The 27318-nt window shown below is 31.8% G+C and overlaps 1 long non-coding RNA gene and 1 pseudogene across 2 annotated transcripts in view; one reads left to right on the top strand and one right to left on the bottom strand.

Annotated features, from left to right (window-relative positions):
- Positions 1-1354: 1354 nt before the first annotated feature.
- The window catches only part of LOC143237655 (uncharacterized), a 78016-nt gene continuing 52052 nt past the window's right edge, over positions 1355-27318 (bottom strand). Inside the window, exons 3-4 of the long non-coding RNA XR_013020183.1 lie at positions 6742-6838; positions 1355-2312 (exon numbers count right to left, since the gene is read on the bottom strand). This is a non-coding gene — a long non-coding RNA (uncharacterized LOC143237655). The remainder of the gene's footprint in view (positions 2313-6741; positions 6839-27318) is intronic.
- The window catches only part of LOC143239879 (zinc finger protein 532-like), a 40552-nt pseudogene continuing 24926 nt past the window's right edge, over positions 11693-27318 (top strand). Inside the window, exons 1-3 of the transcript XR_013021421.1 lie at positions 11693-11842; positions 18861-19084; positions 26511-26695. The product of XR_013021421.1 is annotated as a zinc finger protein 532-like (transcript). The remainder of the gene's footprint in view (positions 11843-18860; positions 19085-26510; positions 26696-27318) is intronic.

A 27318-nucleotide genomic window follows, 5' to 3' on the forward strand; every position in this document is an offset into this window, starting at 1 on the left:
TGATCTGTGTATTCTTTGTTTATTTTGAACAAGGCACAAACAATTCATGGTAAAAAATCCTGGCAATAAATACTTAAAGCTTGAAACATAACATGTTTCAGGTTCCAAATAATACTTGAATAATATGTATAAATGATTTATATAAATTACATAAAATATCCCATAACTTTCAAATAATGCTTCAAAAACAAATAACAATGAGTTATAGAAATTGCATAATGTGTAATTAGTTTTAGATAATAGTTGGGAACAAGTATCAATAACCTATTTAACTTACACAATATTTCATAAGCTTCAAATACCATATTTAACAACAAGTATCAATGATTTATGTAAGGTCTTGATAAAACAAAATAATTCACTAAATATCCAGATATTGCATCTGCAATGTAATCAATATCTCATGATGGATTTGGGAAACAGAAAATTATCTTACCAAGAAAAGAATGAATGATCTTGACTCACTTCATCTAGGAATTCTATTTCTTTGGTAATGTTCAACATAATTTTTTTAGAATCAGCATCATCTAATTACTCAAAAACAGTCGCATTTTTAAATAGAAGATAAAATATATGTTCTCTTTTCCAATGTAATATCAGAATAACATGACTTACATATATTTCATAATAACCCATAAGCTCCTGATAGTACTTGAAGAACAAGTGTCGATGATTTAGATAAACTGCAAAACATCCCAAAACGTTGAGATAAAATTTGAAGGATAAGTACCAATAATTTATGTAAGTTACATAATCATCACTAAATTTCAGCATGTACTAGAAAAATAAACATCAATGATTTATATAAGTTACATAATATCCTATAAATTCTAAGTATTACTTGAAGATCGAGTATCACAATTTATGTAAGATAAATTATATTCCATACATTTTGGATAATATTAAAACAAAATTTCAATAACTTATTAAAACTACCTAATATCTCACCAATTTCAAACAATAGTTGAAAACAAGTAATACTGATTATATAAGTTAATACTTAAAGTATAAATGATTTATATAAGGTTCATAACATTGCATAAACTCTAGATAATACATGAAAAACTAGTATAAATGGTTTAGATAAATTGTAAAATATCCCATAAGATTGAGATAAAAATTGAAGAGAATCTATGAAAGATTTATATGAAATGCAGAATATCTCATAAGCTACAAATAATTTTGGAAGAACAATTATCAATGACTTATATAAGTTAATTAATATCCAAAAAATAACAGATAATACTTAAAAAACGAGTATCAATATTGTATATAAATTACACTATATTCTATAAGCTATAGATAACACTTGAAGAAGAAATATTCTTCTAGCTGGTATTTGAAGAACAAGAATCAATGATTCATATAAATTGTATAATATCCCATACCTTCCAAATAATACTTGATGAACAAAGTATATACTTCATGAATATGAAACATATATTTTGTTATAATATATCATAAATCTGAGATAACGTTTGAAGAACAAGTATAGATACAAAACCTTCATGTGCTCATATCTAAACTATGATCATATTTTCTTTTGATTCTAGTCATCTACAAACTATGGAGAGTTATAATATTGGTCCAGCCTACTGTATTTTTAAAACTTACAAATGTACACTTAGGTCTCTTCTTTTAACTAATCCTGATCATGATGAACCAATTATACGTTAGTATATTCTTCTAGTACAATGATTCAACAGTTTATTTGAGCTGATTATGTGACTTCACAGATATTCTATCTCACGTATTTATTATATAAATATCTTATTATTTACCAACCACTGTCTAATGTGTAACATTAATTTCTGAAACAACACTTTATACATATCATGTTAATTTGATTGGCCGAAAAGAGTGCATAATCCTCAGTTGGCTTGTCAGCTGTTTCTAAGGGCTAGAATAGTTATATTTATTTCTTGTGTTTTAAACAGCTTGTTTGTTGAAAAATTGTATAAAATAAATTATTAGCACTGTGTTACAGATCCTCTAAAATCTACATAAATATGGTTTCATTGTAACTAGTACAAAATACCTTATATGTTATATACACTTCAGCATTATATAAAGTTTAATCTCGTTCAATTTATTCGTAAAGGCTGTAGTTCCTCAAACTGGAATAAAAAAAGTGATAATTATTGAATCAAATGACAGGTTTGCTTTCATATACCTAAACTGATAAAAATGATGATGAGTGTAGAAAACGTAATAAAATTTTTGGTATGTGTGTTCACATACAAAATGATAAAAACCCTGTACTTGAGTACTTTCGATGCGGGATAAAATACACCAACCGTGTCCGAAGATGGCTGTAAGGAAGAATAAAACATGGTTAATATATATACAAAGCTCTAAATATTTGTAAGGAAGAGAAATCTATAGAAAAAAAGGTGGAAATGATTGACTAAAATATTTTTAGAAGAGTGGGTTTGTTGTCCTCGTAGACGTAATTGTAAGATACTAGATTTGACGGTTGATTAGGTTTATTGTTAGTCTTTCATGGAAGCAGTAGCTGAACGCAAATAAATCTTACAGGGTCTAAATCTAGTTCATCCCGTTTTTCAAAGGTGTGGGTTTTATTCTGGTCTTCTTTAGGAACAAGGGCCTCGGTTCCTTAGGAACGAATGGTAGCATAACTGAATGAGTGATATATAAAGAAAGTTGAGTGACGTTTATGAAGGTTACCAGGTTTACCAGAAAATGATTAGTTTGTGTGTTTTTTCCATTTACTATTGCAAGTATTGGTTTCTTTTTTTTTATTTCCCGTATAATGCTCACGGCGACGAGAGCGTTATGTAACACAGTGTTAGGAATATTTTGCTTTATAAACAGTTACAAAATATAAAAAAAAACTATACTTAGGTGTTTAATTAAAATACAGGTGACACCTAGAGATTGAGTAAAATGAAATGTTAAGCTCGGTGATTTATACTAACCAGTATGAAAAATTGTCTTAAATAGATGATAAGTCTTAGAAAATTAGTGTTCGCGCTATAAGAAAGAAATAAGCAAAGAATAAAAATTATTTTTTACTAAAGATGAAATCATTAATCGGAGATCACTGATTCCAGGATCTAGATTGATTCCACGAAGTTGAACAATGTTTAGATTACCAATACAATAAGCTTCTTTTACCTCTCTATCAACTGTTGCTCAACAGTTTAACCAACGTGGTCATTCCATTAACGATGTTACTCTCATTGAAACATGATTCTAAACTAAAGCTGTTTTAGAGATAAAAGGAGCTTATTGGATAGTTAATCAAAACTCTGTTAAAATTTGTAGAATCAATCTAGATTTTGTAATCAGTGATTTCCAATCACTGGTTTCAGCTCTTGCAGAAAAACAATTTTTATTCTTTGCTTATTTCTTTCATGTAGTGTGAATCCCAACTTTCCTAAACTTTAAGATAAATTTCCACATCTCTTTGTATAAATCAATTAGCTTAACATCTATTTTTCAATCAGATGTTTCTTTTATTTTACTTAAACACTTAATTATAGTATTATTTTTTACAAGATATTCCTAACATCGTTTTTACATGTGCCGACAGCCACATTTTACTAGAAATGAAATAACACTTAAAACAATATATGGAAAAATATACTAAACACTTCTTGAAAGACCAGGTAACCTTCATGGCGTCACTCCTTTTTATATATTACTCATTCGATTACGCTACCATTCCTAGTTTGCCCTCGAAGAAGAAAAGTTCACGTTTCGAAAGCGTTCAAGTTATAGAGTTTTTATATTTTTGTGAGTTTCTATGAGACTTCGTTACAATTTAATAGGTTTGTTCTTTTTTTCTTGTACAGTTGTTTTAATCACCTATTTCAGTTGTTGAATTTTGAAATTAGAGAAAAAAAAGTTTGTCTAGTTGATGTTCTAAAGGACAAATGATTATGATAACAGGCTAATACTATCAACAGCACAGATATACACAAAAATAATAATTTAACAAAATCCAGTTTTCCCAACAAAATAACACTACTGACTTTAAGAAGCACACACAACGTAGATATATATATACACACAAAATACCTAAATTTATGACACACAAAGTCTGTGTCATCTGATAAAAATAAAATACATATGAAATTAAACGCTCAGAAATTACTGTATAAATGATAATGCTTATCTGAATAAGAGTTTGTGTATTACTAATACAGATACGTGTAAAAATTTTACATGTTTAGATATTATTGCAAAAATAATACCGTTTCTCTCACTGTCGGTTTATATTACTATTGTATGTACGTCTATTACATGCTGACGAATAATGATTGCAATTATACTTGTAATATGAGCTTAGTTTTAGGCATAATACGTCTTTTAAACTCGACGTTCTTTTTGTCCCTTAGTTATTTTCGAGAATGAGAAGCGTTTATAACAATAGTATTTCAATTACATGATATTTGTCGTATCCATTGCCGAGAACACGTTTCGCTCAATGCGGAGGTCTTCAGACCGTCTGAGATAAAACACACATAATATGACTTTTATAAATTATAATAGTGTCCCCAAGACTACTATTTTTTCTATCCCAGACTGCCTGGAGAGCTCTGGATTAATAAAAAATATGTCATCGACAATGGGTGTGACAAATATAGTGTAGCTCTAATTCGTGAATATCCCTAAGGAAGGAGATAAAGAATACAGAATTTTAAAATGTAATAAGCTTAATAGTAACGTTTCATGACAAGTATAATAGCACGTTAAGTTAGTAAAAGTAAGAGAGAAGAAATATTAAAAAACTTCAGAAATTACTCTAAAGTTTGTTTGTTTGTTTTTGAATTTCGCACAAAGCTACTCGAGGGCTATCTGCGCTAGCCGTCCCAAATTTAACAGTGTAAGACTAGAGGGAAGGCAGCTAGTCATCACCACCCACCGTCAACTCTTGGGCTATTCTTTCACCAACGAATAGTAAGATTGACCGTCACATTATAATGCCCCCACGGCTGGGAGGGCGAGCATGTTTGGCGCGACGGAGATACGAACCCCCGACACTCAGATTACGAGTCGCACTGGCCATGCTGGGCCACTACTATTAGTTATCTTGCAAACGTTTTAATGAAACAAATGACATAAATTTAAGTTCAACATTTTAAGAGATACCTGAGCACAGGGTATTGACTATCTGGATAAAAATAATTAGTAAAGTGTGTTAGAAATAAAGAAATAATTGTAAAGATTACCATACAGAGAGGTTTATGTGCCTGACGAGCATTATTTTATCAGTAAATCAGGGTTGTTGTTTAATACTAAGCACAAAGCTGCACAACGACCAGGTTTCTAATGGTATAAGTTCATAGCCATACCACTATGAAGCATAAGTAAAGAAAGATTATTTCAGAGATTGCTATACATAAAGTTGTAGGTTTTAACTCCTCAATGAAAAAGTAATAATGTTTTTATCTTAAGCTAATACGAAGTTAAACTACTAGAATAGCGAAAAAAGACTTGTTTAACATTTTAATATTCGTGAAAAAATGCTTGGTTGAATAATACATTTATCGTAAGTAATTTTACTTTTGTTTCATGATGTTGTTGTTTGTCTTATTGTTACCTAATTTTCAGACTACCGATAGTACAGCGGTAAGTATCTGGCTTTACAACACTACAACCAGCGGTTTGATTCCCCTCGGTAGAAAGAGAAGTTACCCTTATGTGCCTTTGCTATAAAAAAAAAATCACACACACACCTTTAGTAATATTAAGTTTCTCTGACTATTAAAGTAGCTTCAAGCGTATAGTCCGGTTTAACTTTTCAAAACCGGCCCGGCAGGGCCAAGCGTGTTAAGGCGTGCGACTCGTAATCTCAGGGTTGCGGGGGCATTATAATGTAACGGTCAATCCCACTATTCGTTGGTAAAAGAGTAGCCCAAGAGTTGGCGGTGGGTGGTGGTGACTAGCTGCCTTCCCTCTAGTCTTACACTGCTAAATTAGGGAAGGCTAGCACAGATAACACTCGAGTAGATTTGTGCGTAATTCAAAAACAAACAAACAAAACTTTTCAAAACCAATATTCGTATTAAATATTACTTTTATCTATTTTTATAAGTTTCTTTTACTTTTAGAATTCCTTAAAAGTATTTAATTTATCACTTTTCAAAACTAAAACCTAGAAATCACTGACAGCTTTGATATTATTTTATAGAGTGCATGTTTTTAAATAAATGATATGTTCTTTTAATCAGACAAATATAGGATGTAAAATTACCAGTGGAAAAAAAATTAGTTATGAAAGTAAATTTGCTAACTATTCAATCTGAGTGAACATGAATTCGATTTTCAGCAGAATTAATCCACTTTTGTTTCTAGAAATAAAAGTGAAATATTATGTACCAGCACCTTAATACTAATTCAAGTTGAATATAGATGTCAAGTTACCGTTTTTGATGAACTTGAAATAAAGTTATGAGGAAAACATATTTCTGTTTTTACAAAAAAAAACGAAACAAACATAAGAGTAAATTTAATTTAGTTCAAAGCTAGAATGTGTGTATAGGTTTTAGGAATTATGTTACAACATAATTATGTTATTGAACTAAAATATTAGTTTTAAAAAATAATGATGGTATACTGTTCAAAATGAAGATGATAGATTTTAATAACTGGAGATGTTTTTCAAGTAAAATTTAATGTAGATTTTACTGATACAAACATATTAAAATCCATACTTTTTCAACGATAAAGTCAGAACTTTACCTTAAACTATTTTGTCGGATTCATACTTACAACTGACGGTATGTTGATGAACGACTGTGTCGCCTTTTCTTTTTATTTAAATATCTATACAAGTTTAAATTGTTGGTATTAGTCCATCGGTGTTGCGCTAAAATATAAAAAATATCACTTTGGATCATGTTAATGAGCTTCATTATTTTAAAATTCAATTCAAGATCTTTATTTAGAAAAATACAGCAAAAATAATATCGAATATTGTTTTCTGGACTTCAGTACTTTAAACCAAAGCTAGAAGTCTTATTTTAAACGTAATATATAAATTATCACTTCGAATCATGCTGATAAATTTCAATATTTTTAAAATAACGTTAGAATCATTTGGAAAAACATATTTCAAATCAAGTTATTCCACATTACAATTTCTTCTATTCAGTCAAAATAAATAGTTTTACTCGTGTTTTATTCTCTACATTTAGAATAATTTCAATGCACATAAAAATAGAACAAAAGATATCAAAGGATTAATTTAGATCTTGCTACGAGATCGTTGATTTTTTTTAATTTTGGTTATCCATTTCTTGAAGTTTGCAAAAATTACTCAAGGACTCTCTGTGCTAACCATCTTTAATTTTGAAATGATAAATTTAATGGAAGATAGCTGCAATTCGTTGGCTATTTTTCATGAAAACTCCTAATATTATTAGTTTGTTATCTGTCCTGCTCTTGAAATGTATAATTCAGACCTTTGAACGTGTATCTGCTCGCCTTTTTTGTTTTTCTGGAAATGAAATAATGCTTCATAATCACATCATGTGACCAACCAAAATTATTAATTTAAAATGTCTAGCCAACAAACGAAAATCATTGGAAACATAACAAGACGACATAATATTTATTTGTCGTTTCTAATTTTCGGAATTCTAGTGTTATGGGTAGATGTGGAAGAGTCAGATACTATCTTAACCTCTTTCTCCTGCATTTTTGGTGTTATAAATAATTTATATTTGGGACAACTGTTAAATGTTGAACGCAATGTAAAAGAGGAAGGTGCGGCCACAAATGTTTATTGATATGAATTCAGAACCTTTATCTGGGCCAAGTACCTATCAGGGCTATGTTTAAACGTTCATCATTTACATTGGGACACACTCACCGTATAATAGTCCACATATTCCATTGTTTTTTATGTTGTTGGCTTATTTTATGTGTATTTACATGAATACTCTTTTAAATACACTATGAGAAAATAACAATATGATGAATTAGATAGAGTTAGCGATAGGTGGCATATTATTAAACTTACAGTAAATATTTACGGGTGAGAGGTACTTAGATTTATTTTCATCATGTATGATATAGAAATCTAATGGGCGTAACATTTCGTTTTTATTCACGTTTTTAGTAAAGTAGGTGAATGATTTGCTTAGAAGTCTGTCATGGAATGGTTATATGTTTGGGTATTTATGTAGGAATGTATAGTTTGTTAAGTGGGAAACTTTGTAGGTGTTAGTGAGTATTGTATTTTGTTGTTTTTTAGTTTAATTTTAATTTTCTTTGGTGCGACATTGATCCAGGCTTAGCAGTCTTGTTTTTTCGTTTTGAAGTTCGCGCAAAGTTATTGTGGGACATTTGTGTTAGACAGCTTCAATTTTGAAGCTATAGACTAAGGGGAAAGGAACTAGTCAATACTACCTTCTGTTACCTTACGGGTTACTTTTTATCCACGAATAGTGGGATTGACTGTAATATTATAGCACCTACACGGCTGAAAAGGCGAGAATATTTGGAAGCAAGGTTCGGGCCGGCGACTCTCAGATAACGAATCGAGTACTCAACACAAACCGTATTTTTAATAAAAGAAAAAAGCTAAAATCGATTGAGGAGCACGTTTTAAACCAATAATTACCCGAAACATGCTGCTTTCGTTAGGGTATTTTAAGTGATGCACTGAAATTTGTCAGATTTAGATTTTAAAATGCCCCTAAAAAATTAAATAAGATTACGAAAAATGGATGATTTTCAAATACATACTTAAATGGTAAATTACTTATACACTAAACATTTCTTAAAGTAATTATTGTATTTCATTAGATGATTACACACTTACAGTATCTACCAATATTACATTTTCATAGCTAATTACGCACTCATAATATTAAGGAGGATTATATTTTCTCAACCACTTACACACTCACAACGTTGTTCGAATAATGTATCCATCACAACCATATATATCGTTATTTGTTGTGTTTTATCTCCCAATGTTATACATTGCTTCAAAACATATTTTTGTTATTGTGTGTCATGTTTATCATATTCAAATGATATCAAGATTTGTTGTATAGATCCATAACCACCTGGCTATGACGGGTTCTTGTGTTAATTCTTACTCAGTAGGGCATTTTATTGATTAATTTCAAAATACGTATCATTCGCTTTGTTATAACCCTTTGTTTTATTACCTCAATAATTATCTATATTGAAAATACCTTAATGAGGCCAGATTTAAACGTCAAAATAGAAGTAATGTATAAAAGCCATCTTAAACTTAACAAGTCATGAAAATCTCTACGAGTCGTATTTGTGACTTTCTATCTATTTGTAACAAAAAGGCTCCGCATAGCGATTAACACACACATTTCTACACTACAGGTTATATATAAAAGTGAAAAACAACCAGAGGTTTGATAGTTTCATACTACATTTGCACAGTTGTTAGCATATTGGAAATAAGGGTGAGAGTTACTCAAAAGGTATAAATGTTTGAAACACTTCTATTTGCAATGCTTCAATACACATGATTATGATTGAATCGATATATGGATATTGAATAAGTGAAGCTTTAGGCTCTGAGTCTCGCTCGAAAAGGTGAAAAAGTTTTTACCATACATTTTATTTGTCTGTCACACTAAACTTGATAATACTATGTTTTTTAAACTGTTCATTCGTTTTTTTTCTTCAGAAAAATATATTTATATTCACATAAGACAGTTTTCGCATGCACTTGTTTAATCCATCTCTACTGACATGTAAGTGTGCAATGTTCAACATTTAACGAGAGCTTATTTCTTCAAGTCTTTTTAATACAGTTTTGGGACATGCAGTGAATAAAAACCATTTGTCAAATTTTGTAACTCGGAATATAAGTCCTGTCAACGTGAGAGGAGATTATATAAGCAATTTTTATAAAGATGTGAAACTGATGATTGAAACCACCAGGATTAAAATTACAATGATAAGCAACTTATTAATACGCTCGAAATAAATTCATATATATCTTTATGTACTTTGATATTATTCAAATGAGAAATCTGATACAGCAGTTCCGTAGATTCTAAGACAACTTGGGGAACCAAGTAGCGATGAACCTACCTGACTAAGATATATTGGAACATGGATTTTGATATCCAGTTCATCGTCTTTTGTAAAGCGTGTACTCTAGGTACAAATGGTTAGTAAATACCATTGTGTTAAAATGCTATACACATCAGTTTATTACTTGCCTTTGTCCTTGTACAGTATTTTAGGCTGTCTCGGGTTAATGAATATTTCCATTCCACCATTACAAATAGCGACACGATCGCCCAGCCAGTCACTACTATATTTTAACTTGACAACTTGACGGAACATTTGCAGCCCAAATCTCTTCCCATTCCTCTATTACTAATAGTGATACCGTCGTCTAGCCTTCACTACTGTATTCTGACTACTCGAAACACTCACAGCTCAAGTCTTTATACTGCTTATTTTCTACCTACCTTTCAAGGGTTATATTACGTAATGAAAATTTGGAAGTTCATGAATATTTCTTGTTGTTATAATGAGGACTTTTGTCCTTCCTTCTGTCTAACAATAAGAATAATGAAGAATAAGTCCTATTTGAATTTCAATTTAATCTGTTGTGGATTGGATTAATATAAATTAGTTGCTACAATACAAAACAACTTTATATCAATTTAAGAATAAAACCCCTTAATGATCCGAAATATATCATTATATTTACTGTGATTGACTTTCTATTATAGCTATAGAATAGTTTGATTATGCATGTACACAACTGTATAAGATAGTTGAAGTTAATAAACGAAATTAGTTGTGTTATGTTTGTTTCTATATTTCTATTCGATTTACTGAGGTAGGGTTGGCAGTTTGCCGCTCAATATTTGATATTTTTATGTTTACTGGCTTCAATAACCTTATCATTTTATCTAACTTTTAGGTAGCTTTGTTTCCTTGACCTATCATTCAGACACGCGTTCATGATCAGATATAACTGTAAGTTTTATAATTAAAATAATTTTGTGTTTACATACAACTGCTGATCTTGTATAAATGTCCGTGCTCGTATTATATAAACCTTCTTATTGAAATATGATTGCTGATATTCATTTTTATATTTAACTTGTAATATAACTATTGTTATGCACAGGTGGTATTGCGTCAGCTTTATTTGTGTTTTAACTGCTACTATCTAATGTATATACACTCTAAAAGCTATCTAAGTTTCACAATAGTGGTAAAGAATCAAACATGATTGTAAGTCTATTGTAAATTACCGAACTGAAGATGGGGTGCGACAACAGGAAGGAAGGGAAATCCCCAAAATCGTGGCAGTAGTCTTTATCGGTCAGTCACTGAACCCACGCCACACGCAAGGGTTTTGATTTTTGTATTTTCTTTTTCTTTCGTCATAAACTTCTACTGTTCACCTCATAGAATGTGAAGCTAAGCTCCGCAGTTTCCATTGGTCAAAAATGTGCTCGAGTTGCCATTCACCACAGATAGCGTACGCAGATGCTGGTGTGTACATCACATCTATATATGTAGGATTTATATTGTTTGGGCGAATGTATGTTTTTATGGGGAAAGAATTACCCCTTTTCTTCAATATATACACGTGTGCATACTGTTGTTCATCTACAGCCTCACAGTCTACAATTGCTTGCAGTAAAATGTAATCACCGTCTACTTGATGCCCGTATCGAAATTTGTGCGCAATAGTATGTCTGCTTCAGAGCAAAATGCAAATTTCTCAAAACCGCTACAAAGCCGCCCGTTTTTGACAGCTGTAACGTCACCAATGACATCGTCAGATGCTGTTTTGGAAGCATATTACAACCACCAGTTTTCTTCGGATTATATTATGCAGAAGGTGGGTGCAACAGTTTTATGATTGTCAATGTGTTTGACTAGTTTCAATTGGAGTCAAAAGTTTAGATCAGTAAGGGACAGATTTTATCTGCATTTATCGTGTACGTATAAGACAAGGCAAACTTTCATCTGCTTCATAAACAGTTTGGCTGTGGTAAAATGTTGTGTTTAGCCACATTCAGTACTGAAACTGTGTTTGATTCATGACAGATCTAGTACTTCAAAGCTGGTTTTCAAACCACAGTTCTGATATATTTTTATACTTTGTGAATCACTCCATTCACTTTGTTGTAAAAATTCGCTAGAAATTTCCACTTTGTGATGAGATACACAATGACAGTAGTGAAAAACTTTAGTATATTTTTTACGTGTTTGGCTCATGCGTTTTTGTAGTTTTATTTTCTTGTTATTTCTTGCTAATCTGATAAATGTTGATTATCGTTAACTGTCATCTGTCGCACAGTATATTATCAAATTAATCAGTGTATTTAGTGTTTTGAGGTATTTGTTGCTATACTGTTATAACTAAAAACAAGCCGAAACAAAATGAAAACACTGCACCAATAATTCCCAGGGTAAAGGCTGTAATGTGGGATGTAGGATACACCTTAGGTTCTGAGGTAACTGCTGAATAAGACCCACATTGTGGTGGGGATACAGTCTCACATAAATGATTAAAATAAAAAAAGATAGATATAGAAATTAGGAGAACGAGATATGGATGTTCAGGCCCACAACGCCTCACATCTATATATCCCTTCACTGCCTCCAGTCAATTGTGGGAAAGTGACTGCTCTCTAGAGTATAAAAGAAGAAAAATTAAATGAAAATATACATAAAACAAGAATAAGATACTACCATTTGGGGTAGGTAAATTAAATTGTTTGTTTTTGAATTTCGTGCAAAGCTACACGAGTCATCTCTAATTTAGCAGCGTAAGATTAGAGGAAAGGCAACTAGTCGTCACCACCTACCTCCAACCCTTGGGCTACGGTTTTACTAACGAACAATAAAATTGACTGTAATTTTATAACGCTCCCACGGCTGAAAGAACAAGCATATTTGATGTGACGAGGATTCTAGCCCCCGACCCTCAGATTACGAGTCGAGTGCTGTAACTACCTGGTCATAACAGGCCAGTAAGGTAATTAAACTTACCTTTTGCAATTAGCAATACTGCCTCCATTATGGTAGGAAGGCACTATTGGCAGTCCAGTAAACGAATTACACTATTTTGAAAGGTCCTAACTAGTTATCCAAACTAACTAGTATAGCTTCTAACCACCACCCTTTAAGTCTATTGTAACTATTAATTTTCATACTATAAACAAACCTTTATATGCTTTGAAGTGTTCATGCTGTTGAATAACCTTATTCACAACTAAAAATAGTTATCAGAAATTTTCAGTAAAATTTCTTTAATGTTATTTCTATATATTTATTTAATACATTCTTATATTTACTACAAAATAATTTAACAATTCCATTTAAAGTGTTTTTACTGAATCCATTTAATATTAATTTTTTGTATCACTAATTCAACATTACAAATAAAATATTGTAAATTATTACAAACTTTACAAAATCCGAATAATTGTGAAGGTATAATGCTTATAACAGAAGGGTATGGTACAATACTATTAAAAGAGGGTAAACAATATATTGGAAAGGCAAACATTTTCTTTTATCAAAAATATTTATATTGATATCCTCATCAATTATTTTAATTTATAAATTTAAATAATGTGTTTCTGTATTATATACTGAAGTATTTTCAGTTTCTTATTTTATCGGATAAATGAAGGGTGATATAGATTTGGGACGTTGAACACCCACATCTCGTTCTCCTATTTTTTATTTCTATTGTTAATCCTTTATTTTATTTCTTTATGTGAGACTAGTGAATAAAAGTTAAGACTGATAGACGGTGTATACCCACCGCAATGTGGGCCCTATATCCTCAGTCACCTCCAAAACTTAGGGTACATTCTATATCCCATATTACAGCTTGTATCCTGGGATCCTTTCCATTTGTGCAGCATTTTCTATTTTTGTTTATTCTTGTTTTTGGTTATAATAAACTAGTGTATACGCATAAATTAATTTACATGAATACATAAAAATATATGATTTCTAGGAGTTACCCCAAAATGTATATATTAGAGAAAATCACAGCTCATAACACAAGTCTGAACTAAAATAATAAGTTTATGTTTTTTTTCTTATAGCAAAGCCACATGGGGATATCTACTGAGCTCACGGAGGGGAATCGAACGCCTGATTTTAGGGTTGTAAACCCGGAGACATACCGCTGTACTAGAGGGGGGCCGAAATAATAAGAGTATTGAGAAGACAGAAGGTGATAACATTTAAAGTGACGAGTTAGTAAGGAATAGAGAAATGTACTTGGTGATTACCAATGGTTAAGTTGAATACAAAAAATAAAACAACAAATATATATCTTAACGTGACATGAATAATTTATGTATAAATTATCGTAGCAAAATTCTTGTGCTGAGCTCTTTAGATAATCTGTTAGATTAATGAATTATTTCCGTTAATTCTAACGTATTACATCGTTTCAAGATCATGAAAACAAAAAATACCACTGCGTTATTTGATTTCTGTAGTGCACACTGATTTATACATGTTAGTATACGAAGTAAAGGTTTCGTTTTACATCTTCAGGAACGTCCCACTAAATCACAAATCGCAACTGACAAGATAGCACTTCGAATAGTTTAAGTAATTTGATATTGTAAAATCGTTTATTTATAACATCAGTACACTGTTTTACTAAAACTTTAACGAGGCTCTTTATATAATATGGGTAAAATACTTTAATACACAACAGACTTGATTCTGTCGTATTAGAAAATGTTTTTTTTTACCTCTAGTAGATTGGCTGTAATAGTAGAAAGACTAAATTTTGATACGTAAAGGCATTTTGTGATGCTAAGTTATGATTTGTAACTACAACTGTGTAGATAGACTGTGATACTAGAAACAAAAAAATGTTTAACAGGCTGCAATGCTGGTATATGTAGGTTATGATTATTTATTAGACTCGTATTAAAAGGTTGTGATACTTAAAACAATAAATGAAGATTCATTACTATACCAGTGTAGTTAAAGCGTTTAGAACACTACATTTCAGTCATTATTAGTGCCGTTTAGATAACATTTGACACTAGAAACAATAAAACGATAAATATTCAGTAATACGAGCGCTATCGAGAGATGGACATTACTTGTAAGAAACATGTTTTTTGTTATATAGATCCAATATGTTGCGATTCTTTGAATTAATTGTAAGAATTATATTTTTTGTTAAATAAATTCAGTATACTGCTTTTCTTTAAATTACATGAAAGACCTGTGCTTGTGTTATACAGACGAATTATGCTATGGTCCTATAAATCACTTTAAACAAGTTTTTCCATAGTTGGTTTGTTTGTTTTGTTATTTGAATTTCGTACAGAGCTACTCAAGGGCTATCTGTGCTAGCCGTCCCTAATTTAGCAGTGTAAGACTAGAGGGAAGGCAGCTAGTCATCACCACTCACCACCAACTCTTGGGCTACTCTTTTACCAACGAATAGTGGGATTGACCGTAACATTATAACGGCCCCACGGCTGAAAGGGCGAACATATTTGATGCGACTGGGATTCGAACTCGCGACCCTCGGATTACGAGTCGAACGCCTTAACCAATCTGGCCATGCCGGGCTTTAATCATGAATCAAGTGTGTTATGAGAACTTTATTTCTATTTAGATCCAGTACATTGCGAGTTCTTAAAGTACAACAACGCTAAAATCAGGGGTTTGATTCCCCTCGGTGGGCTGAGAAGATGGCCCGATGTGGCTTTGCTATAAGAAAAGCACCAACACCAACTTAAAGTACATATTAAATATTCAGGTTGTTTAAAAGTTTCTATTCAATATGAATTTCTTCCTTTGGCTCATTTTTAACCTTCCAACAAATTCCAAAGTATTGTTGATTCACTTGTTTAACACAAATAAGTTATTTATTTTGTAAAGTTCGTGAATTAGCGTCAGTAAATTCTGCCTGCAATGAAAATACGACGAGTGCTACCTCGGTAATTATGATACATACTCACTTTGCTCCAAAACTACTTGGTTTATAAATTCATAGCAGTATTTAAGTATCCATTATAAGATCCAGGAATCATCCTCACGCATTCCGTGTCATATTAATCAATGTGACTCTTTATACGAGCATTTGTTGTTCTTTCTGTTTTTGTTCCAATGTTTCTACCTGTCTATTTCCTTGCTGTTACACTTATATATCTATAAATGTCTATTTTTTACTTTAATCTAATAAACAAATTGGTTTAAAGTCGCCTGTAAAGGTAAGCGACGAATTTATGCAAATGAGTAAATCTAGGCTTAACGACTCATAACTTTCATTTGCGAGTTGCGCGACACGTAAAGGAAATTTTCAAACTTATAGTAAGTATCCTTTCATACGTGAACAGGCTGTTTTTATCTTCAAATGAATGCGGCTATGAGGCTATGTAATGCGTTACCGTTTATAGATGCGCTTTTCTCTCTCACATAATCCTCCATAGAAGTTGATATTACACACTGTGACTTCTTCTAAGTCATTAACATTTATTTTGTATTTCTTTTAGTCATTTTGTAATCACAAAGTTCAGCTTATTCACAGATTTATTTTATGAATTGATCGTTTGTCGAAAAAAATCAGTTCGGTAACATCATGGAGAGAATAGAGATCAAAATCATGCAAATTGTATTCAGACATTTATAAATGAAGCATATGTTAATTCGATAATTTACGAATTTTTTTCAGAAGCTATTTTGAACCATAAGCTTTTATCGGAAACCTTGAGGAGGATGACATTTTCAACAAAACTGATAAAATTCATAATTTCATACAGCTTTACAGTATACTTGCAAAAAATAAACATTTATAAGAATATACAATAAACGACAAGTATCACATATTATATGGTAAAAGTGATTAAAAATAATTTCGGAAAGAAGGGAATTAATATTTTAAATGGAACTTCTTCAGAGAAATTATTTTTCTTAAATATAACTCATGCAATTTACAAAACAGTATACGAGACTAAATTGTTTATCTTAGATACAAGTGTTGTGTTCAAGGATAATCTATAATCTATCATGAAGACTGGGAGGGCACTTTTCATTCCTTAAAACACGCAATTATACACGACATACTTACATATTCCAATTAGCTAAAGAATGCTAGTTTGTTTTTGGTTTTTTTTTTTGCTTTTGCCAGTCAAGAATATGAAAGTTTATTATAAAGAAATCAGACTTCCAAAAATTACTGGAATATCTCAAAATATTTGTGAATCGTCACGAAATAGTGTTTGTTTCTAATTGTTTTTCACTCCACCAATATTAAACATAACAGTTTACAATTGACCTTATGAACCACTTGAAAAATTTCGTTAAGGTAATGCAGTAAAAAGTCACTTATTTGTGAATGTGTAGGTTGTTTTTTAGACAATTTACTATCGGGCAACGTTTTAACCTCCATATTCAGCCCGCGGTGAATTTTTAACTTCATTTTTTTGTGTTCTTGATAAACTTGTAGATGTAGTAAAATTCTACTGTACTTTATGAACAAATATTTTGATTTCCCAGAACAAGGTATAATAAGAAACGAAAATAAAAGTTTAATTTCTTCTATGTGATTAAAAAAAAAACGCTAAAATAAATCTTCAGCTTTACCTGTGTTAATAGGTAGGTTTTTTCGAAATCATAGATCAATTAAGACATGCTATCAATCATGCAAGCAACAAAAATATTGAAAGTAGATTTAGTTTCACAGTTAGAATATGAACTTTAAGGATAACGGTTTAGTTTCTTTAAATTTCGCGAAATGCTATGCGAGAGAAGTCCCAACTTAGCAGTGATAAAGTAAATGGAAGGCAGCAAGTTATCATCATCCACCGCCAACTTTCGGGCTATTCTTATATCAACGAACAATGGGATTCACAATCACATTATAACGTTTCCACTGGAATTCAGACCCGCCACCCTCTGGGTACGAGTTGATTGCCGTAACAAACGAGCATGAGGGACGTGAACTAAAGTAACGCTTTCAAATAAAATTGTAGATTAAGCTTTATACTACATGAATCTATTTTCTTACGAGTTTTAATTTTTTGATAAATAAATCCAGTATGTTTGCGATTCTTTAAATTACTTGTTATAGCTGTGTTTTTGTCATATAGAAATGTAGATAGACTGTGTATTGTGACCGCAGTTTCAAGCAGCTGTCCCATGTCAGCAGCATACTAAACTCCATACTGGTAAGACTAATTTTAGTCTAATAATGAAACTAAAAATAACACAAACCAGTTTCGCAAGTCGACATTCCCTTGGATTTCAGTATTGTTTCACATTAACGTGGCATGCTTTTAGTGAATTTGTGCAGATATTCTTGAGTGATTGGCTGCCATAGTTGTTTGACTACTTCAGAAAATTCATCTTCCTCAACCGGATTAACTCCAGCCCATAAATTTTCAATCAAATCGATATCAGGAGACTGACATAACCATTCCACAACATTAATCTTCTTATTTCCAAGATATCTTGTTAACGACTCCACATTTGCAGGGAAACTTATTTGATCATTTTGTGGACTAATTATAATACGATCTAAGAAACTACAGGAGTTACAAAACACTTTTCATTAGAAAATGTAACTAAAATCATGAAAAGTTTAAGTATTTACGAAAGCCAGTGTTAAAATTAGGATTTCATGTTTTAACAGATCTCATCGAGTGAGTTATAAAAGCATATACTTTTACATATTTTTCTGTCATCTAGTAAAATATATTATAAATTATCAACATTTCCAAGTAGGGACACTTTTTTTGTCCACTCCTGCATACCAGAATATAAAAGAGTACGAAACACTAAAAGAAATAGAAGTGTAGCAGTCACTTTTGTTGATCATGCATTAAAAAAAGATTCCTGCTTTAATGATTTTTTTTCAGATCTTCCTACATAAGTCAGCGATGCAACATCACGCTAGAGAAATTCATAGAGGGGGAGATCAAACCTCATCAATGTCAGCAATGTTTGAAATCGTTCTCTTCTAATCATCAGTTGACCCAACACATCCGGGTACACACTGGAGAAAAACCCTACAAATGTTCATATTGTGATCGGAGGTTTAAGCAGCTGTCCCATGTCCAGCAGCATACTAGACTCCATACTGGTAAGACTGAGCTTAGTCTAAACAAATTAGTTTTTTATTTATTTATGAGGAAAGTGTTTCGTATGATTTAGTGTCAATATATTCTCTAAGTAAAACATTGAATGACAACGTAGTTGTTTTTATATGACATAGTTGAACACTAATAACAAACGGATGTAGCGTTATATAACAACTCAAAAATTTCCCCACCTTCAGAATTTCAACTAGAAATAAAAAAAAATTATAGTACAGACTGTTTTATATAATAAATTTCAGTTCATTAGTTTAATATTTTGCCAATTTGTAGCTTTCTTAATTATCTGTTTAACACGATTATTACGGTATACTGTATTGTAAAAAACAAAGGTTAAGCAAACAAATATTATATGGCAATTTAAATGCAATATGTGCTTGTCCATCTATCTGTCGTTAAGTTAGAATAATTTAAATAAGAAAAGATATGTTAAATACCTAACAAGCAACATTCACGTTAATCCGATAAATATATTATTACTCGAACAACAACCTTCATCTCCTGCTATGAATGTTAGTATTCTCAAGAAACGTCAATGTTCACAGCCTGTGTTCTAACAGTTGCGGAAGTGAATCTGAAGCAGAACTTGAATACAATGTTCTATTTATTGATTGTCTCGAATTATAATTATAATGCTTCTTAGCCGATAGAAGTTAAATCAACTACACTTATAAATGATGGGTTGTAAGTTAAAATTAATTCTACTATCGGGCTTAAGTTTCTATATCTACCACTTAATATAAAGCTGCAGGCATTGACTTTAAACGCAGAGAAAGACTGGATTATGCATTACGTCCGGTACATGTGGTTATAATCTTAGGTGAAAAGTATCATTTTTCTTCTACAACGTAGTTTGTAATCAGCATATCTTCTATTCTCACAGCTGTTTGTCACAAGATGTGGCCTGTCCAAAATCAACAAAACCTTCAACTTATTTTTTTCTATTCGCTTTAGTGTAATACTTTTGGTGATATGAATTAGTGTTAATCATCTCAGATTAGTTGAATTAGGATAGATAGTTGATCACTAAAGTTAACACGACTCCATATTTCTGATTTCTTACGCATGGCAAACGTTGTTATCAGACTTTTTAGTATCAAATCACTTTCAAAGTTTCGACTCAATATTAGGCCCGGCATGGCCAAGCGTGTTAAGGCGTGCGACTCGTAATCTGAGGGTTGCGGGTTCACATCCCGGTCGCGCCAAACATGTTCGCCCTTTCACCGTGGGGGCGTTATATTGTGACGGTCAATCCAACTATTCGTTGGTAAAAGAGTAGCCCAAGAGTTGGCGGTGGGTGGTGATGACTAGCTGCCTTCCCTCTAGTCTTACACTGCTAAATTAGGGACGGCTAGCACAGATAGCCCTCGAGTAGCTTTGTGCGAAATTCAAAAACAAACAAACAGACTCAATGTTTTTATGACTGCTCAATATTTATCATAGTTGACAAAACTAGAATCATCATCTGATACTTTAGTATAGAACTACCACTGTAATTATGACTTTCTACGTGTCTAAAATGGTCTTTACATGTGTGTATATCAAATGTATATTGTAAGAATTATTTAAAATATTAATGTTTGTACGTTACAAGTTATTATACACTGTTTTCAAGATGTTATAATTTTGTATTTTTATTCAATGAATTGAAACCGGCAACCTTTTACAATGACATCTGTTGCTATAGTTATATAAATTATTTAATTTTTTTTGTGTTTTTTATATACATTTCTGTTCCCATAATGGTTTTTGTCGCTGTAATCTTAACGTTTTATTTCTCTGTTCAGAACTCAGTTTCACAGAAATCCTTAAGATCTTTTCAAAGTCAACATTTAATACAAAACTTAAGGATTTTAGAAAATTATTTCCTAAGTTGTTTGCAAAGCTATCTTAGGAATGTCTTTACAAAAGGCTATGACTTAAAAGTACCTTAAGAACAATATATCAGAAACATATGGATCTTCTAAGTTGAATTTGTCTATTAGCTATGCCGAGTAGAGTTTGTATGTGATGCTGTAAATTTCCCTCCCATTTTTCTCCCGATCCATGATAGCTAAAGATGCGGCGTTAATTTTGCCTGTTGACTACACACATTTCACTTACACTAAGATTCGTAATGTTTTAGTGTCTTTAAATTCTCTCTGAGGGTCTGTGAGTCCTCTGAATGCGGGGTTAATATTGTTTCTTGACGATATATACTTACTCAGAATGCTCTGTTAAAATTGTTTGTAAACTATATACGTTGTGTTTACACTAGCGGTGGCTATTTTTAATTGGTGGTTCATTTTTCTAGCCGGAATTCTCATTATCAATGACGCTTGGTTAATATTGTTTGTTGACGGTCTCCCAAATCTGTGTGTGCTGAGGATGCTGTGTTAATATTGTTTGTTTATTATTCACATTTTTTAACGCCAAATGTAACAGTGTTTAAATTTTCTATCCGGACGTGTGACATTGCTGGGTTAGTTTTGTTTCTTGAATATACACATTTTGTAGGTGAGTTTTATTAGTGGTTCAATTCTCTCACTTCATCTTTGAGTGTTCACGATCCTGTGTTAGCATTGCTTGTTTACTACACAAATTTACTAACACTTTATTTTATTAATAGTTCATTCCTCTCTCACAAGCTAGAGGTCTGGCATGGCCGAGCGCGTAAGGCGTGCGACTCGTAGTCCGAGGGTCGCGGGTTCGCGCCCGCGTCGCACTAAACATGCTCGCCCTCCCAGCCGTGGGGGTGTATAATGTTACGGTCAATCCCACTATTCGTTGGTAAAAGAGTAGCCCAAGCGTTGGCGGTGGGTGGTGATGACTAGCTGCCTTCCCTCTAGTCTTACACTGCTAAATTAGGGACGGCTAGCACAGATAGCCCTCGAGTAGCTTTGTGCGAAATTCCAAAACAAACAAACAAACTCGCAAGCTACGAGAACTCAATATACAGGATTATTGATTTTTGTTAACCATGAACATTTTATTTACACTAAGTAATTAGTGGCTTAGTTTTCTAAATAGATCTGTGAGTGTTAAGGATTGCACATTCATCTTGTTTCCATAATATATACATTGTGTTTCCACTGAGGATAGCTGTTTTATTGGTGGTTCAGTTTTCTTTCGAAATATTTGAGTCCTCAGTGTGCTGTGTTAATATTGATTACTACCTTTACAAACTTTTGTTTACATAAGCATGCTTACGTTTTAATATTTTGTCATCTCTCTCGCCAGTTCTAGGAGAGCTCAAGATGCTTGGTTAATATTGTTCCTTTGCCATATACATTCTGTTTACAAGAAGGATTTGTTAAAGGTTCAGTTTTTTTTTTTCCTGGATCTGTAAGGGTTGAGAATACTATGCTAATATTGTTTGTTTAATACAAAAAAAATTTACACTAAGGATAGCTATACTTTATTAGTGGTTAGGTAGTCTAACCCAATCTGTGAGCACTAAGGATGCTGAGTTAATACTATATGTTGGCTACAAGCATTTTGTTCACGCTAAGAGTAACTATGTTTTTGTAGAGGTTCAATTCTTTAACTGGATCTGCCAGTGTTAAGGACGGTGTGGGGATGCTGTTTGTTTGTTATACAAATATTCACAAGAAAAGGAGTGGTTGAGGTTTATTTATTTCTCCACATCTGTTTTCATAACGTTTATTAATATTCTTTGTTGCTTTAACACAAAGATGAAACTAAAGATAATTATTTTAAAGGAATGGCTCAGTTCTCTTTCTGTATACGTAAGCAATAGAGATGCTAGAACAATATTGTCTATTAATTATACATATTCTTTTTACACGAAGGATAACTATGTTTTATTAATGGTTCAGTTCTCTCTATGGATCTCTGAGTGCTCCAGGTGCTAGGTTAATGTTGTTTGTTGTCTATACGCATTGTTGTTTGTATTTATCATAGCTATATTTCATTAGTGGCTTGGTTATCTCTCCGGAGCTTTGAGTGATCTATTACTACTATTGTTTCTTTAACATAAACGGGCTGTGTAATATAAGTAATATCATTTTTTTATTAGTGATTCATTTTTCTCTCCGAATTTGTGAGTGTTCAGAATGCTGTACTAAATCGTTTGTTAACTAAACACATTTTGTTTACACTAGAGATGGTTATGTTTTGTTAGTAATTGAATTCTATCTTCGGATGTGCCTGTACTAAGGATTCTGAGGATTTGTGAGAGCTTAAGATTCTGTTTTATTATTTTTGTCTAGTATTTACATTTTAGTTGAGTAATTGCAGCCACATATTTTCAATAGTTCTGCTCTTTTTTCTGAATTTGTGAGCGATTAGAATGTTGGGTTAGTTTTTCTTTGTTGACGATACACATTTTCTTTTTACTAAGTAGTTTTAGTAGCTGTTGAGCTCTTTTTCCAGGTCTGTTGGCACTGGGGTTACTAAATTAATGATTTTTGTTTTCTATAATTTTTTTTGTTTACAATAGGGTTTTTATAGTAGTTCAGCTAGATTACAATAGGGTTTTTATAGTTGTTCAGCTCCTTATGTGTGTACCCAAGATCCTGATTTAAAGTCGTTTGTTGACAATACACATTGTCTCTACACTAAGGATAAATATTTTTTATTAGCGATTCACTAATCTATCTGGATAATAAAATGTTCCAACTGTTAGATAATGATTTTAGTTAACTACACGAATTTGTTTACTTTATTTGTAGCTACGTTTTATTAGAGGCTCAATTCCTTTTACGGGTCTAAAAGTTCTTAAGATTCTGTTTTGAATTTTTTATATATATAGACATTTTCATAACACTGAGGTTTTATTAGTGGTTCGGTTCCCTCACTGGATCTGAGAGTGACCAAAATGCCATATTATTCTTGTTTCTTAACTATACCAATTTTTTCACACAATATACCTAATTTTACTACTGATTCAGTTCTACCTACGGATTTGAGATTGCTAAAGATGCTTTGTTATTGTTGTTTTGGTGACTATAATACCTGCTACCATAAGGACAGCCGTATTTTATTAGTTACTCAGTTGTTTCTCCAGGTATGTTAGTGCTCTGAGTGCTGTATTAATATTGTTTGTAAGGATAAAAATTTAGATATTTTATACCAAGTGATGAATTAATCACTTTGTTTCTCAAAAGTGAAGGAATGTGAGATTCCTTCTCACATAAAAAAAATTATATTTTTTATGATTATGATTGAGTTTATTGATCATTTATTTTTCCTTCTAAGGTTTAATTATCTATGAATTTGTAGTTGCATTGAAACGCTAATTCATTTTATTTTGAGTTAACATATATGTTTGTACGATGAAACTGACGCCAGTTTCCCTGGCGGTGACGTGGAATAACTATTATGTAGCAGAAGAGTATGTGAATTTATGGTAATATGAGTTTGTTTTCTCGTGATTTGCTCTGTAAATAAATACCGTGCTAGAAGTTTTACTAAGAAAAAGTCTCAACATAGTTGGTGAAGAATATAGTCATTACTGTTTGTCACCCGGTATTGTTATTGGTATTAAAAGGTATTGTTTGATTATTGTATGTGTTGTTGCTTTTTTATTATTATTTTTCCTTCGGGTTCTTTTCTTCATTGCGTTATTACTGATTTATTAATATTAGTATAAAGTCATTTTGATTACATTAAGAGTAATGATGTTTTAATAGTGGTTTATTTCTCTTTCTGAATTCGTGAGTCTTCAGAATAATGAGTTAATGTTGGTTTTTATTTTATATATTTCTTTTTATACTAAGAGTAAATATGTTTCATTAGTGGTTTCAATTATTTTTCTGTATCATGAATTTGAGTTAACGGTGTTTGCTGACTTTCCACCTTTTGATTACACTGAGGGTAGTTACGTTTTATTAGATGTCCAGCCAGCTCTCTGGAATCTGTGAATTTTCCTTATGCTGGTTAGTGGCTTTTATTTTATACGTATTTTGATTACCCTACGTTTAGCTATGTTTTTTATTAGTTATTCAGTTTTCTCTTCGAATCTGAGTTCTAAGAATGCTGTGTTTATATTATTTTATTACAGACATTTGCTTGAAACTGAGGTAGATATTCATTAGTAATTCAGTTCTTTTTCCAGACCGGTGATTGTTCAGTAAGTGTTTTAATGTTGCTTGCTGAATATAAAATATTTCTTTACATCAAGATTATTTATACTTTGTTTCTGCTTCAGTTCTTTCTCATTTTCTGTCAGTGTTTGGGAATAATGTGTTAATATTTTTGTTTAATAATCATAGCTTTTTTTACCCCAAATGGTAAGGAGAAACAAGCTAGATTTTAGATAGCTGTGAGTATATAGTAAATAAAAGGAGGTTTAAGATTTTACCGATGTTTATGTAGTACGCATGATGCAGTACACGTATCCAGACGACTGAACGATTTTTCGCTTAACAACAAGACCGCAACAAAACCAAGATACATAAAATTCTCGGTATTTCGTTAGTAACGCCACCTGCTGATTTACGTATGTATCAATATAAAATGCGTCATGCCATGTAAAACCTTTATGACCTTCGCGATTGTATTTTTGTTTTCTTGTACGTAACTTTTATTTATCACAACACCATTAAATACATTTGAAGAGAACCTTACATCTTCCAATTAGATATCTGATAACGATTCTTTATCTGTTTATGGTAAAATGTTTTTTTTATTGTCTGAAATTAAGCACAAAGCTACACAATGGTCTATCTTTGCTCTACCCACCAAGAGTATTGAAACCTGTTTCTAGCATTGTGGGTCTGCATACAGTTGTGAATAAAAGGTGTTTTTAATCATTACCATTACTTTCACAGTTAATTGCATTTTCTGAGTACTTATATTTTTGTTTGGAGATAAATCATTGAGGAACTTCCATAAAACAGCACTTAGCAAATTAAATTAGCATAAGACTTGGAGAACACTTGATTAACGTGTAATTTACGAGGTAGGATTTGTGAATTTGTTGTTTTTTTTGCCCATTTGGAAATAGTTTTCAGGAAAATATTAATGTTGTGTGAATACGTCTATTCTTTGCTGCACGTTTCATCCCTCATTCTCCTCATATGAAGTTAACATTTAAAAACAGATTAGTGAGTATGTTCATTTGGTCATTTTTGAAGAAACTGTTTGCACGCGAAATTGTAACCTTCTTTATTATTTTCCAATTGTGTAATTTATATATAAGCTTTGAATATATTTTATTTTTCTTATCTTATATTGGAGAACGTACGCATGTACTAATGTGTTTAGAATATGTAACTTTCATTATTCTAAATAAAAACTCAGTTTTTAAGATCAAGATTTAGAAACAAATATAAAAATACGAAAAGTGTAAAATTACTGGTATATTTTTCTGCAATGTTTTTGTTCAAGGACAAAATGACAAAGTTTCGTCTTGGATGGTCTTCCTTTGTAACACATCAGTACGTTTCTGTGCTTATTGTTATTTTTTAGGGGAACGACCGTACAGATGTCACCTGACTGATTGTGGAAGAGCCTTTATCCAGTTGTCCAACCTACAACAACATCTAAGAAATCACGACAGTCAAATGGAACGAGCAAAAAACAGACCATTCCAATGTAATATCTGTGGCAAGGGTTTTGCATCTGAAAACAGCCTTCGCACACATCGTGCCAAGGTAAATACTGTGAGGCTTAAAAACGACTGACAAACTATCTGCCATAGTTCTGTTTGTAGATTATAACATGGAATTTTAGTAATCACGTCCAATATAGAAATAAGTTTACTTCCTGACCAGAGTACTAGAGTATCTAATTTTACGAAAGTAACATTTATGCAAAATTTTTCGACTTTACCTTATCTAAACAGTACAACATGTAATTTAAAGACACAAGCCTAATGCAGAGATCACTTAACTTCTTAACCGGTGTTTTGTATTCGACTATCTAAAATTGGGAAATAATATCACACACAACTTTCTGTTTTTCGTTATAGCCGTACAGTACAACAATAAATTCTGGGAAATAAGCCTAATATCTAAAATTGTATGGTCTGAATTATAGCACGAAACAGAAGCATGCACATTAAAGGGCAAATTATTTTCTTATGTGAGGCTTATTCAATGCAAAAACTGTATGGTGTTAACAACTGAAATTGTAATCAACAAAGGCTAAATTATCACTGCTCATACTGAAACGAAGAACACTATATTACAATACTAAAACTAACATTTTTCATGCACTCTAGGAAGAAAACTCACTCTTAAATTCTATGGTAGAAGATATTTACCTAACTTATAAC

This window comes from Tachypleus tridentatus, chromosome 13 (assembly GCF_004210375.1).
Source record: "Tachypleus tridentatus isolate NWPU-2018 chromosome 13, ASM421037v1, whole genome shotgun sequence".
NCBI classification, from domain to species: Eukaryota; Metazoa; Arthropoda; class Merostomata; order Xiphosura; family Limulidae; genus Tachypleus; species Tachypleus tridentatus.